Source organism: Ambystoma mexicanum, chromosome 5p (assembly GCF_040938575.1).
Source record: "Ambystoma mexicanum isolate Mex_15411 chromosome 5p, UKY_AmexF1_1, whole genome shotgun sequence".
Taxonomy (NCBI): Eukaryota; Metazoa; Chordata; class Amphibia; order Caudata; family Ambystomatidae; genus Ambystoma; species Ambystoma mexicanum.
The window spans coordinates 570,395,598-570,412,450 of NC_090930.1; positions in this window are offsets into that span (position 1 = coordinate 570,395,598).

A 16,853-nucleotide genomic window follows, 5' to 3' on the forward strand; every position below is an offset into this window, starting at 1 on the left:
TGGCAGTTGAATCATAAGTCCGAGCCTATCAGAATCTTGACTACTGGTAAACTTGAAATCAACAGCTAACGAAACAAGAATTACTACACACGTGTTAGTATAAAAGGTATATGTACAAAATCAATGAATACAAATCAGAAGCATATACAGGGAAACACTAGTAAGGAGGACACACATACTATGACCAGAACATGACTAATATTAGAGTTAATCATCATGTATAAAACATGCATTTTCTGTCAGGGGCCTGTTTATTGTACAATGGATGTGCACTATGAGCTCAGGGAAAACCTTAACGAATGTACCTTAAGCAAATAACACACGGGTAATATCTACATATACAGCACCTTTAGAGTATGTGCATCATGTTTTCAATGCAGTATGACCAGATCAAGTCCTCTGCTTAAAATGTTTACTGTCACTGAACAAAAACGACTGACCTGGATATGTGATGTCATCAATTATGTCATTGATTATGCCATTTGTGATTTCATCTTTTATGTCCTAGCTGTTAGTCTTAGCAGTGCATGGTGGTGGTGTGAACTATGGTTGTATAGGTTAGCATGCTGGTGAATTTCTTTTTATTTTTTATTTTACCTTGTAACCATAGCATCCCCTTAACAACGTTTTTTCCAAGGAAGTTCATGGCTTTTTATTAGTGCAACTTATCCATAATGTTCCTTTAACACGGTTTTTCAGTGAATTTCATAGGTTTTTATTATAGCAACTTGACTATAATGTCCCTTTAACAAAGCTTGTTCAGTGAATTTCAATGGTTTTTATAAGTGAAAATGCTTCATGATGTTACAGAACTGTATATACATTATTAATAATTCCCCTTTAAACATATATGAAAGGAATATACACCTTATTTAGCAAACATATTTTTTGCAGCACATACTGATGTATGTAATTCTCAGCATTGCATGCGTGGGCTGCAAGTCATTGTTGAATTGCCTCGGGCATGGGGCTTGAACATGATCCCAGCCCCACCAAACCAGCCTAGTTATCCACTGAACCTAGCCTGCATCCTGGTCCAGTGTCCACTATACCCCCATAATGTGATCAATGGTCTGTGTTTATGGCTTTCAGCCATGGCCAATGTCCACAATCCATGGGCCATTGTCTTCCGTCATGCTGCAGGCCCCAATAAGAAAATTAGAGTAGACATTTGGCTTTGTAAGGGCCAGGCCCACTTCCCAGGCCACAAAGTTATATCACTATTTTGTGTACCTACATTTTGACACTTTGGAAAAAATAAAACACAGGACAAATTTACAAAAACATGGTTTAAAGTACTTGCTGAAGCTCCACATGCAGGGTTGCTGCAAACCCGTCCAGCACTTCAGGCTGTAGCGAAGAGCAGAATTTTTTTTCACATGATTTCGAAAATGTAACACATGTAGTCCCTGTTGGCCATGCCCACTTTAACCCCACTGCCGGTCATTGTTGTCCATGGCGAGTGGCCAGATTGTCCGGGTCATTGCTTTTGGAAATGCCCCAGACAATCTGGCCACTAGCCGTGGCCACAGGCTATGCCTCAGGCACCAGAGTTACATCACTTTTTGTTGTACCTGTCCTTGCCAGCAACCAGTCCAGTACCAAAATGCCATGCAATTCTCTTCTTAACAAGAGTACCAACATCAACCCCAGACACTTGTTTCGGCCTGGTTGGGCCTCGCCCAAGAGCAGTCAGCCCATTTGAATTACAATCACACGTATAACCAAACAACAATACATGCCTGAAATTCTGACTCAAGAGTGGTGCCCTGGACACGTCATTACCGGGCACCTGGGGTTTGAAGATAAGTGGGATCTGTGTCTGGAACATTCCGTGATTTGGGATAGGAGGAGCAGAGGTGATGCCAATACTGTTTAGCACAAGGTTGGGACTTGAACTTTCCCCGACTTTCTCGGGCGTGCTTTGCTTTGAGCTTAAATCAGCATCTGTACACAGGACAAAAGGTGCCTGCCTTGTTCCATGGCTGGTCTGCATTGCAAATGTTAAGATTTAGAGCAGGACTCCCCCCTGATGTGAATAATCAGCACACTCGCTCCAGTCAAAGGGATAGCTCAGTCCATAATGTGTTATCCACAAATCATCTTTGTCTGACTCCAAGTGGATAAAAAGAAGATACAAGACACACTAACGTGTTTCACATATGCAGTGCGTCATCAGAGTTAACACCAGTGCTACACTGTGAACATGCATTTATTATCATTTGCCCTATATCTATTTCATTGACTCCTATTGCTCCCCAAACCCTACACACTACATTCAGGGCGCCATCTTTAAACATGGAAAGGATCACAATCTCCCTGTTGAAAGTCCATATTGCTAAATGCAATTGGCCCTCACTGAACGTTGACATTCTCCTTTGTAAGGTACATGGTACGAGTAGCAATTGGTCCATCCTCTAACAATTATTGACATACATATGTATGCATACAACTCATGATGTATCTTCTCTTGTGCTTTGCAAATTGAATTGTCTATAATAAACATGGTCTAAATACAAGTCACATTTCTAAAAGCAACCTTAATCAGTATTAATCTCAACAGTTTTTTTTAGCAATGATCTATCTGCAATACATGTATGCAGTACGTCAGTTTCCCGACAGCTTGCATTTATCTAAAGCCTGACACTAAGTCGATCATTATGTACATCCTTGAAATAACATGCATCTGAGCCACACTAAGTCACATTGTGCACCGTTGCATACAATACAGGATATAACTCCTGGATAACGTGCATAATGCAGAGTGCAAATAGCAGATTAAGTGCATAGTGAAAGATGATCTTGGGTTTTCAATCTCTCAATCTCCCTGATAAAGTGCATCGTGCAAAGTGTGAATTGCATTATTTTGAACTACCTGGGTCAGAATATGCATGCAAGCCCACGTGCATTTTGGCTTCACTGACTAATAATGTACAGAGCAGACTGCAATCGATTACTGGGTTGTCCCTTTTCTTGAACTCCCAAATAATGTGCATAGTGCACAGTGAAAATTGCATTAATTTAGACTCCCATGGTCACAGATGTACTTTTCAACATGCATTCTAGCTACAATGATTGAAGGTGTGCACAACTTGCATATAGCACCCAATATGGACTTTCTTTAAAAAACTGTAGGTGTGGGAGAGGAGGCTTTTTTATGGACAAGATGATACAGCGTAAATGAAGCATGGTGATGTCTGTGCTACAGCAAAAATGGTATAACCTAATACCAAAAAAACACAAAAATACATCAATAAATAAATGTTCACATTCCCAGCCATCATCATGCAGCCAAAGGGTAGCACAGTCATTCCTCATAGCATTATCCAACCAATAATGCATGCACTTTTTCTTAAATGCTATGGCCATTTGGGATCTTCTTGTCATAGTCTATTAAATAGCTCCCTTCACTTGTCTGAGTCATTTCTCTTGGTCTCCACCGCTTATGTTATTGACCACTGTGTCTATTGCAAATATCTGAAGGATGGCATATCATTGTGGTGTTTCTCTTCAAAATGCTTTGCTATGGGATTCGTCATATCTCGTTGTTTATTGCTCTTATGTGCTGCAGTATGCTCAGCTTCACCTCCAATGTTGTACTCCCTATATACCAGAGTTTACAATCACATGTGATCAAATAGCATATGTAGTTGTACAGGTTATGAATTTTTGTATTTGTTTCTTTGGTCCAGTCTGTGGATGCGTGCAGCTTTGTGTGCTCGTCGCAAACGTGCATGCCTTGCATTTTGCACATTTAAAGAAACCTTATGGTTTTTGGGTAAGCCCGTTTCTGCTCTCTATGGGATCTGTAGATTGAAAGAGACCCAGAGATAATTGTGTCCGTACCAAGAAGGCTTTTCTGAAGGTGATACTGGCTTGATCTTCAATATGTTGTTTTATATCTCCATCTCTTGCTAGTGACAATGCTTTTGTAATACGTTTCTCACTTTACTTGCACCTTCATTAAAAGTTGTTATGAAGCCTATATTGCTTCACGTTTCCTTCTCCAATTGTCTCTTATCTTTTCCCGCTAACAGTGTGCTTTCACTGGTTTTGGTGTGGCATTTGTCATAGGCTCTGCTGATCACACCATACAGTTCCAATTTTAGAGTTTTGCACATAAGTAGTGTCCTTACAGGAGTTGCGCTTAATCCTTAGAAATTGTTCGTAAGGTATGCGCTGCTTCAGACTGCCTGGTTGTGTATTGGTTTCTTTCTGACATAGTTCTGTTGTTATTTTGCTATGTTATGTTAACGGTTCTTATACCGCACACTCTTGCCAACTGCATGGTTTCTTGGCCATTAATCATTTTGACCTTAATGTCCAAATATACGATTTTGTGTATACTGTGTTGTTCAGTACGTCGTAAATTGTTGTCATTGATGTCACCAATATATCTATCTGCCTCATGTTACTTCCACAACAACTTTCTTCATCATCTCACTACTCAACATTAAGATACATCGCTGTGCTGACACCACCCTCCCTCATGTGACTTCAATATCAACAATGCATTCATTGCTGTATTTCCCCCTTCCTCATAACATTACTGAAATCACATTATTCTGCATTATCCCTCATCCCTCTTATGATTTAGCAATTATAATCTATATCATGACTCCAACACCCTGTTTCCTTGTTGCAGTACCCAATATTACTCCATATTATTATCCGTACACCATCGCCCATTTCCTTGTACGATGACACACACACAGAATCCTTCTGCAGCATTAAACTACACACTTTCCTTTCTCCAACAGATACAAGACAAAATGCCTAGTAAAAATCAGCTCTGGAGAAAGCAAAGAAAAGATTGAGCAGATGAAAAGAAGGGAAAGCCATATACCCATCCTCCACTAAAATAATGTATACATGAACAAGCTAGAGAACAAGTAAATGTGCTCTTGCAAAGTACAATGACAGCCACCAGTAACAGAAGCATTGCTCCTCCATCAACAAAGAAAAGTAACAAATATGTAGTTAAAAATAACAACTGAAAATTAACCTCAAACTATATCTAGCAATGTCAATGAAGCCACAATTAAACATTAAAAAAAAACAATTTTTACAAAAATTATCCACGCAGAGTTCTTAAATCTCATAAAAAATATCTGAAAAGTCTTGTTCCCCACTTAAAAATTACCAATGAAAACTGATAGGGGAAGCTCTGATCATGAAGCAACACTATCTCTAGTTTCGCCATTTTAGCTGGACTGCAGTTTGTATCGCTTTTGATTTTAATTGTATTATAACTTCTGCTTTATTAGAATGCAATCCAAATACCATCCCCAACATTTTGAAATCTAGCAATGGGGTAAATATGTTGTCTCCCATGGCCCACGTAAAGGCTTGTGGTCTAATGAGTCTGCAAGACCTCCTAATAATTGCTATTTTTAACATTATTAAATCATTTTCACATGCGTAAGTGTTTGTGCCCTCGCCGTTTTATACGTGCAAGAAAATAAAACTGACACACACAGGGCGGGGAATAAGGCAAGGAGAGCAGGCTGCGAGAGTCCAAGGAAACGTTTATCTAGGTCTCTGAGAGCGCTCTGCCAAAATTAATGTTACAGTACATTATATAGGTACATGACGTGTCTAAGATATGATGCTACGTTGGACCCGGATTGGTCAGCCAGGGTGGTGTCTTAGGTGTGGGCATCATCTTTTCCTCCTGGTTGGTTGCTTGGTTGGCGGGAAGATGGACGTCAGATATCTGTGCTCCGAATGGGTGAAGGTCAGTTCGCTGTGAAGCAGGGTGGTCACTATCTAAGCTAATGAATACATTCTAAATAATGCATGCACTAAATAATGATTGATCAAAAGACTCTCAGTAGCTTATCATGTCACTATACAAATCACACAGATGTCTAAATCATTTATAACATTTGGGTTATACAGGTCACATGTTTAAGGGTCTTGACCACTATAATACTCTCATTGAACTGTAGGGTTAGTCTCACAAGAATCTCAGGTATGTGGCATTCGTTAGTATTAGGCACGATATACTGCAGCAGGGGTCTAATGTTATTTGGGGGTCTGCTGGGTGGGCATCATGGCATGGTCGGTGCTCTGGCACATGAAAGGATTATCTTGCAGGGACACAGGGTCAGAATGGCAGTAAGTTTTCATCGGTGAGGGTGTGGGGGCAAGGACACGTTTGTGGAGATGAACGATCTATGTGCTTAGTTCATGCTGGTTCACATGCAGGACAGTGATCTAAGAGGAAGACTGATGTGATACATTTATTAGTTGTTGCAAATACCTTCGGCTTCATCGTGAGAATGGAGCCGCAGAGTTTTCCAGTCTGAGTGGGAACGAAGGTGTGGGCCATGTGCTCTGTGTGTTTGACCGCAGTGAGGAGAGGGAGATAAGCGTTTTGTACTATCGCAGTGAGGCCTGGTCACCAAGATGGAGTTGAAAGGGGGCACAAAAGATGGATGCCCTGTGTCCTGCTCAGTGATCCCATCTACACGAAAGTCAACAAAAGTTAACTTCGTATAAGGGCAAGGGGCGAACCCACTACTGGAGGCACTTGGTCCAAGCTTTGTACTGAGAAGTGAAGACAGAGAGGGGCCTGCTGGCCCCTCGCTCCCACACATAAGCAACAATGGCATTGATCCGTTTTTTCAGGAAGATCTGGGTCTGATCCTCTAGGATGACATCATCTGCCTAACACATCCACCAGACCTTCAGGCAACTGATTTCTGGGGGAGTAAATGCAGCTGCTTCCAAAAATGGCTTGGGATCTGCCAGGTAGAAGTTGAATAGGCATGGAGCCAATACGCAGCCTTGACAGAGACTCTGGTGAGTTTTAAGTTCTTCCGTCAGATGACCCTGCCCATTCAACCTCACCTGGACAGATGTATCTTCATGGATTGCCATCAGAATGGCTAACAGAGGAATGTGCCAGTTTAGCAGCTTTTTCCACAGGTGGTTTCTATTAATGGTGTCAAAGGCCTGTGAAAAATCAATTGCAGCAATGTATATTGGTAGCCCCACAGTCTTCAAAGTGTTCTCCTGTACACAGTTGACCATACATCTGTTAATGGTCATACCCATCTCCCTAAAGAAACAAGTTTGCATTTTGCTAAACTTCCCGGTTGAAGATGCAGACTGTACAGCAAAAAGTGTTTCTAGGTGCTGCAAGGCAACAAGTGGCGGAGGGTCAGGGGATCTAAACAACAATAAGGGTCCTACTAGGACTTGTGACATTTGGATTGCGCAAGTGCGGAAACATGAAGTGAGGTGGGCTTAGAGGAATGGTGGAGAGAGGACATAATGCAAGGGCATAAGAGGCAGGGATGGGGAGGGGCCAGGCCGAGGGACCAAGCAAGTGCACAGGCTGGCCCAGACCAGTGACCAAAAAAGTGCTCAGGGGGGGACCTGGGGAAGACACTGTCAGGGGATGACAGGGGAGGACAACAATCTAATGTGAGGGTGGGTGGGTTAACCAGCCACTGGGATACCAGGCTGGTCAGGGAAGGGACACGTCGTGTGGGATTTTGTGTGCTTGTTTCTTTGAAGGCATTGGGGGTAAATTCCATCCCAGACCCATTTTCATGAGTGGCTCACTCACAGCCCAATTCGAGACTTTGCTTAAAACACATACATCAACTATAAGGAGAGTAGTGCAGAGACTGCAGGGTTTGATCCTTTGATCTGCCACTAGCAAAACTCTTACTAACACCAAGTGTCGGCTGGACACTTAGTGACACCATGACAGAAATGGTTGTTCCAGCATTGGCTGAGGACAATTCAAGACGGTTGCCAAACGACACGGCAATACACTGACCTATAGATATACACGTCGAAATTGCTGCCACAACTAAATCTCACCTCAACATTCTTGAGGGTCATTCGGCATGTGGAGTTCCCTCAACCCTGGCTGGTACCGGTGTGGACGGTGGGGAAATGGTGGATGGCGACTTGGTGGGCCCTTCTACACCATTTGAGGTTCTGTAGGACCCGACACAGTCGCCAGTGGTCCTTGTTGGGGGCGGGGCTTCGACTTCAGGCAAAGAAGAAAACAGTTGTGGTAGGATAGAAGGCCTTGCGCCGCCAGAAGAACCCAGACAGACTTATACCTTTGGGATCACGCCTCATAACAAAACTGAAATCCAACATAACTCAATTTCAGGGCCCTCAACTTGAAAACCCAGGGGGCTGACTCCAGTGACATCACAATTTACAAAAAGGTTCTTTTACACCCATCCAACTCTAGTTCCTGACAAGAGTAAAAATGATGTCGCTGTGGCTTCTGTTAGCTCGCTCCTTCATGGATCATCATCTATTCAAGTTAAATTGTCCACACATATTGGGCCTCATTCCGAGTTCAGAGGTAACCACGCCGCTATTTGTGGCATGGCAGCCTCCAAACTCGTCCAAACTCCGGCCTGGTGAATGGAGTAATTACCAGTTCATTCTGAGGTCGGAGGGACCGGTAATTCCACATTCACCAGGGCCATTCCCCATTCCCATTTGAGCCCCCATAGGGCTCAATGGGAAGGTGGCAATAACGGTACCATAAATTACGGTACCGTTATTGACCCATGGAGTCCCTTCGCGGGTCCCGTCCTTAACTCCTGAAGGACCCGCAAGGGGAACTCATAGTAGGGCGGTAAGAGTTTAACCGCACCGGTCTTGTTACCGGTGACCGTTAACCCTTACTGCCCTACTCGGAATGAGGCCCACTGTAAGTGTATCCGATGAACCATCAAATTCAACCATTCCTGAACAACTGACGGTCATTCCTGCTCATAAGGACTTTAGAGTAGGACCACCACTCAAGGGTCTGACACCTCACAACAACGGTCAGAGTATCTATATATGGGACGCTTACCATAGCACAAAATATTCCCTCACGTTTAGATTATAAATGGAATTATAAATGGGTTCTATAATAGCATTATCCTGAATATTAAAAGCTAGTTTAACACCATTTAAAGATGGTTTCTTACAGAGCGAGAACGCATGCTAATTGAACGTGTAGTGACGCGGTCGGACTAGGGAAATGAGTAAGCTGCGTTGTCATGGTAATACTATAACAAGTCCCAAAATGGCATCAGCTGTTTGAAAGTTCGTTCTCAGCCAACACGAGGGAATACTTTGTGCTATGGTAAGCGTCCCATATGTAGATACTCTGACCTATTCATTTATTTAGAGAAGCAATTTCAGAATACCATCCAAAAAACACTGATATGATAGATTATGAGCACGTGAGCGGGGGCAACGTTCACTATAATACATGACACTGAGCACGTGAGCGGGGGCAACGTTCACTATAATACATGACACTACGGATATGATCCAATCGGAATGCATTGGGTGGCGAGTTTAAGATTTTCTGAATAGTAATCACTGGATTGGACACATTTCGTAGAATCATGCACACAAGTATATTGGTGCATGCCCTTATGGAGAAACGGGATTGTAAAAATTGCAAAAATCACAGAACTTTATTAGCAAGGACTGTAAAAACAGTAGCAAATGAATAGTGCATATACATCATATATGAAACGAAATTGCAAGTGGGAATGAGGTAAAATTTTAATGTAATTTGCAGAAATGAATATTGGGAACAAACCCATTTAAATGAACATTTCTAATTTACTGTGCAAGGAGACGAGAATCATATTGGGTAAGCAACCCATGTTACATCTACTATTTTTATGTATAGTTAATAGTACATTCACAGTACTTTGAGTACAACACATGATTTTTGAAGAACTAATATTTAGTTACTTTTTCTTTTTTTCTCATTTTTTCTTTCTTTTGTGTTTGATTATGGTTTTTATTTCTCGCATCCTATATAATCCCCCCCAACGCCAACCCTTATTTTCTGTCATGATATTTGCAACCTAATTGGCTTTGGTGACTATGAATCATCACATGACTATGTAATCATCAATGTGTTTTAATGTTTCATCTTTTGGGGGGTGATGCGCATACTATGGTTATGGTGATATATTTTCAATCATTTATGAATGACACTGTATTAATCAATGTTAATAATGTACTCTAAAATATGTGTATGGATTTAGCCCAGATATGAGAAAGGCTGTGATACGCCAAAACAAAAAGGGCACTTTTTTGTTTTAACAGTGATTAAAGCACAGAACTTGTATTTGAATAATTGGCGCAGAGTCCTGGAGTTTCCTTTCTCAAACAATTATCTAACAGGTTAGGCTTTATACCGTTGCACTCCAGTGAATTGCAACACTATCTATACCCAATGATTCACAAATATTTGGACTCTTTAACTTGACTTATTGCCATCAGCAAAATCTGGTATAATAAGGAGTCGCCAAGCAGACCAGCTGTGATAAAAGCCAAACTTTTTTGTTATTAAAATCCAGCCTGGGAGAAATAGACTCAGAATAACCAGTAGAAACGTTGCCGCCTTAATAGTTGCTATAGGCGAACCAGGTGAACACGATATAGATAACCCAAAACCTCTGTCCGCCTATGAAGAAGGAAGAGAGAAGGAAGAGCGACTGGTGGTAAAATAATCTTCATAAACAAACACAAGTTTGACATGGCTGTCTTTGTGAGAAAGAAATCCTTGAATCATCTCCAGAATTCCCATCGAAAACATCCTTTGTCTCAAACCCTGGATGCTGTCAAGAAAGGCAATTTAATTTATAAAAACTGTCTGAAACAAGACAAGTACTTATTACATCAACAGGATGTGGAGCATATGCTGGAGCTTGTAGCCACAAAAAACTCCTGGGATATATGGCAAATCGTTAACAACATGGATGCCCCTCAACAGAGTCTATTATCCAATTCAATTCCTTTGGAAAAATGGATGAAACATTTCACGGCTCTTTTTTCAACGAATGCGGTTGACCTAGGATATAATCAAGACTGGAACTCACAGAAATGGTCATTCGAAACCAGCAGAGAGGACATACTGGACTTAATTAAGAAGTCGAGCAACTCGAGAGCAGCTGACCCTGACGGCCTGACAAAAATATAATCCTCAAGAGACATCCTGAAAATGGGCTGATTTTATCAACAGCCTGCTGACTACAGTGAAAACTAAGAGAAACACCCAGCATCCTGGACTACCTCAATCGTGGTTCCGATCTTCAAGAAGGCCGATAGGGCAATACCATCTAACTATAGGCCCTTCACCCTTCTTAATGTTATCGATAACATTTTTGCAGCCCTGATATTGAGACATCTAACCATCTGCAGCAGGGTGACAAACCATTGACAATACTGGTAGGTGGGTTTTGAAAAGGGAACAGGGACTGCACTAAACCTGTTCTTGATTAATTTACTGAAGATGAGAATGACAGTAAAGAACAGTAAGAGGTTTTACTTGGCCTCAGTTGACCTCTCTCAGGCCTTTGACAAGGTGAACTGGAAGACCTTATGGTCAAAGCTTAGAGCCTGGGGCTGCCCCTCTGACCTGCAAGAAGCTATTGAGGCACTTCATTCGGAAACATCAATTCAGATAAAACTCAATAAACAGGGTGATATGACAACAACGATTAAGACCTCACTGGGTCTTAAACAAGGCTGCCGCCTTGCACCAGCAATATTCAATTTGTACACATCAGATATGGGCGATGCCTTTGATGGGATCAGATGCTTTCCATCAGCCATATCTGGATTCCCGGTTAATAGACTCTTATATGCTGATGATGTTATAATCATGGATGAGACACCAATAGGCCTCTGGCGTCAACTAGAGGCAATGGCCTCATTTTTGTTGGATAATTACCTCCAAATAAACACCTCAAACTCAGCAATCCTAATTTTTGGTAAAACCGGAGGGAAAGCTACAAAACCATTATGGCTGCTATATAAATGGTGAAAAAAGACTTCAGACAACACAAATGACTTATTTGGGCATATCCATAAATAATAGCTCAAATGGCGCCCCTAGGGAAGCTGACCATAAAAGAAAAACAAAGATTCTTTCAACACAGGCTAAACTTATAAGACTACGGTACTGCACATTTTCCTTGGTTCCGGTGATTACATTCTACCGTATGAAGGTCATATCCAATCGTAACGTAGGGGGCAGAAGCATCATTAGCACTGAGCTGGAAGATGTGGTTGTAACTGGAAGAAACATTTTGGTGATAGGTTCTCGATCTTCCTAATTGTACTCCAGTGACAATCATTCGAAAAGAGTTAGGTCTTACATCACTCCTGACAATAACTGTCTGGAAGACTCTGTCTTTGTATCGTAAATGTCTAATGCCGCCAACAATGGGAGGGTGCAGCATGTCGGAACAAGCAATCCATACTAGAAACAATTGTATACTGTTGGAATGGAGAGACAAATGTAAAGAATACCTGGAGTATATTAATGTATCCGAAAAAACTCTTAAAGAAAATCCTGATCTTGTGAAAAGAAAACTTTAGGATGAGGATTGGATTGAGACACTAGATTCAATATCTAACTACACACTTTATGGCAAACATTGCATGGCGTCGAGTAGGCGTGGATCTATTTTACCATATCTAGTAAAATTCCCTTCAGACTATTTGCGTAGTCAGATGGTAATACTGTGTTTCGACTTACATCCAACTAAGGAGGTGCTTGAAGTAAGGAAACCAAAGGAAGCCGGAGACTATCACTGTAGATTGTTTACCCACAAAAAGGAGTCATTGTACCATCTGGTTATGTCTTGCTCTGCTATTTCTCACATTAGATTTAATCTGTTGGGGAACATTTTTATTGATAATCAAACTTTAACCAAAGGTGACAATTGGCTTTTTTTTATGCAAGGGACACGACTATCTCTGACTTTTGCCTAGCTGGAATTTGTCATGATGATTTTATAGTTGCTTGACTCAGGATGAGTGTTTAGCTTGTCGTATAGTAAGAATGATCTTCCGCTTTATTTTTTCTCCACTTCTTCAGGATGTTAATTTTATGTTAAAAGGTGTAAAAACCAAGTAGGCTGATTACCGTTGTGAGGATCATGACAATTGTTTGTAAAAAGCTAAAAGGTTTAAATTTCAAACCAAATGCTTAATTTAAAAAAAAAAGTAAGCTATACGTAGAGAGTCCAGTTTGTTGAAAAGTGGCTTTGTGAACAAGTTGTAGAGGGTGGGAGCAGTGCATGAGCCCTGTGGGACTCCACAGTGGATGGTGGTAGGAGCTGCACTTGTCTGGTTGGAGAGAACCTTCATGGCACTCCCTTTTAGGAAGGATGTGATCCACGAGGAGGCCTCATTGGAGAATTATGCTGCATGCGTGAGATGTGAGGTGAGAGTCTTGTGGTCCACAAGATCAAAGGCAGCCGAGAGGTCCAAGAGTAGGAGAAGAGCTGGCTTTCCTTTGTCCATAATATGTTATTTGGTTTTTAAGGTCTAAGAGGGCAGTTTCTGTGCCATGACCTTTGCAGAACCATGATTGCCTCTTACCGAGGATGGAATTTGATTCAATTAAATATTTAATTTGATTGTGAGCTGCTTTGTCCACGATTTTTAGGAGGATAGGGTCAGTGGTGATCGGTCAGTAGGTGTTCGGGGAGGTGGGGTCCAAGGAGTTATTTTTTAGCAGAGGGCGTACCCAGGCTTCTTTGAGGCTGGATGGGACAGAGCCTTTAGTAAATGAGGCATTAATAAATGCAGTAATGAGAGGTGCAAGGGAGTCAGTGCATTCTTTAACAATGTTGGGAGAGCAAATGTCTCCTTTACACAAGGACAGTTTAAGGTGTTGGAGGAGGTTGAGGAATTCGGATTCAGTGACATCACGAAAGAGAAGAGCAGGTTAGTGGAATTGTGGGATGGATGGCTAGGCATGGGAATCTGGTTGTGGTTGGGTAAGGCTTTGAATTGTGCCTGGATTTTTTCTTGGAGTAGTTCTATTTTGCTGAGCAGGGCTGCCTGTATGCTCAAGCACCATGCTTCATCTTTAATGATCTCGTCAGGGCTGGAGGATGGGGTGATAAGGTCTTTGAAAATGGTGAACATTTTCTTGGGTTTCAAATTGGCCTTAGAGATCCGAGAGTTGAAATGGAGAGACTTAGCTTTAATAATTGCATCTTTGTATTGTGCGGATAGCTGTTTGAATGCTTCCTTAGTGGAGTCACTCGGTTTGGTTTGCCAGGTATTTAGGGCGTTACGTTTGCTGGTGCATAGGGCTTGTAGTTCTTCTGAGAACCAAGCATTAGTGTGCATATCATTTTTCTCTTTTTTGTTTTCGAGTTGGGCTATAGCGTCAAAAGATTTGGTGAGAGTGACAGTGTAAATATCAGCAAGTGTGGCGGGGTCACAAGAGAAAGGAAGATTGAGTTTGGGGACTTCCAGAAAAGGCTGAAGGTTGTCCTTAGTTAATTTCTTTGAGCTTCTGATGTGAGCTGGTGGAGCATAGGTGAGAGCTTTGGTGGTTGGGGCTGTAGGAATGGTAAATTGGATACAATTATGATCAGTCCAAAGGTAGGCAGAGATAGAGCTGATAGTAGTGGGGCAATTGTGGTCATCCACCCAGTCGAGGGTGCGACCTTTACAAAGAGTCGGGCTGGTGACTTTTTGTAGGAATCCCATATTATTGAGTTCTTTAGCTAGGGTTGAGGCTGCTTTATCCTTAGGATCATGGAGGCCTAGGTTAAGGTTGCCGTGCATGATTACTTTGGTGGATTTTTTGAGGTTATCTCCAAATAAGTGGAGGAGAGTTTCTTGGAAGTCTCGTTCTGGGCCAGGAGGGCAGTAAATGGTATGTAGATTTATAATGCAGTTAGGTGACAGGGAGAGTTTGGCAGAAATTATGTCAGCATTGACTTCCCAGGGGAGGTTGCACTGTCTAATGGATAGAGAGTCTTTTGTTATGAGGGTTACACCTCCTCCTTTTAGCAGCAGTCTGTCTTGTTGGAGGATGAAGTATCCTGGGGGAGGGCTAGAGAGATAGTGGACCAGATTCTTCATGGAGCCATGTCTCCGTGATGGCAAGTAAATCTAGGTTGTGAGTGGTAAGGAGGGTGTGGATCTCCAAGGCATGGGCAGGGAGAGAGCATGTATTAATGAGTGCACATTTGAGAGCGGGAGAAGGATTTCTCTTCTTACATGGGTGAGTGGGCAGAGAAGCTGTAGGTAGAGTGACAGGAGTTTCAAGGGGGGTGAGTTAGCAGGCTTAGTGGCGTAATTTTTGCGAGTGCCTACTGGAATATTAGGGGAGGCTGGAGACCATAGTGTCTTGAGTAATAATAGTGTAAGGACGTTAGAGTCTTTGGCTCTAGTGTGCTTAGTGGCAGAGGTACAGTGAGAACAAGTGCCCAGCCTGAGATTCCTCATAGCTGTAGGCCTAGGGAGACTGTGGTGTTGTAAGGGTTTGGTACAGGACCTGAGTCTCGAGAGACTAGATGATGTGTTGGCCGGAGCACAGCTTATGGCAAAGAGGCAACCATGTGAGGCAAGGTGTGCAGAGAGAGCCTGTGTGGATGGGAGAAGGTTGAGGTACCACATTCCCATGGGGGAATATGCGAGGGGAAGCATTGTTGGCGGAGCACGGTTGAGGTGGGCGATTAGGACAAACACTAGAGCTAATCCCAGATCACAGGTAATTGTGGTGAGATGCATGTTCTGCAGTGTGTATATGTTGAGTGTCTGTGGGATGGTCATGGAATACATTGGTGACTTGAGAGACACTGCTCGTTGATCTTGGAATGGAAGTGTCATGCAACAGGCAGAACGAAGTTTCACAGCAGACATTAAGACATTTGTCACACAGTGGAGTACACACTAGATAAGTATGGTGGGAAGCATAGGAGACTAGTTAGACTTTGTAGGACGTTGGTGTTACCTGCTATCAACGGTGAGCGACTAGTAAATAGTTGGAGGGCAGCAGTAGGGCAGATGGTTGGAACTGAGCACAAAGCTGAAAAGTCTACTGGCTAGCACGTGGGCAGTTAGGGTAATATTCTGCAGTGCAAATACAACAAAGTCAGGGTACAGATGGCAAGCATGTGCAATCAGCTAGTACTGTGCAGGGGCAATGCAAACATAGCAAGGTACGAGTACAAATGGCAAGCATGTGCAATCAGCTAGTATTGGGCAGTGCAAACACAGCAAGGTATGAATACAAATGGCAAGCATGTGCAATCAGATAATATTGGGCAGTGCAAACACAGCAAGGTATGAGTACAAATGGCATGCATGTGCAATCAAACTAGTATTGGGTAGTGCAGACACAGTAAGGTACAAGTGCACATGATGGGCAAATATGCATCAGGTTAACGTTAGTTGGGGCGGCCAGGTCCGGCAGACGGAGTGATGGCTGGCTCTAGGTGTGATATGAAACAAGAAAGGTCTTTTTTATTTCATGCGCTGCTGAGTGTAGGATTTCACGATCAAGTCAGCAAAGCTAACGGAGGTGCTGTGCGCAGAGCCGGTAGGCGCGTTGGGGCAGATATAGCGGATCCTAGTAAAGGACTAGAACATGGGAACAGGAGTGCTGTGCCTCAGTAGGACAGTGAGAACAGAGCAGGTTTGAGGGTTGATAGGCTCTTGTGTGTCGGAGTCATGGTGAATGCAGGGGAGCAGAAAGCTTGACCAAGAACAGGAAGGGGAGAAGGTAGGTGGACCAAAGATGAATGTACTCATGGTGACGGGGCAAAGGAGTGCAAACAGCATAGCCGGCCGATGGCACATACGCCAAGGGACAGGCACAGACAGGTGAGCTGCCTTATGAATCAAGCCTTCGGATTTGCAGGCAGGCTAACGCCGTCTGGTGATGCAGAAAGAGTTAAGTAGAACTCTGAGCCCATTAAGGATTCAGGGCTCAATGAAAAGGTGTTGCTAGGCAATGAGACAACAACGCTGGGCTGCGGCCATCTTATGTGCAAAGCACATGTTTCTGCATGGCAGATTCGGTTGAAATTGCAGCT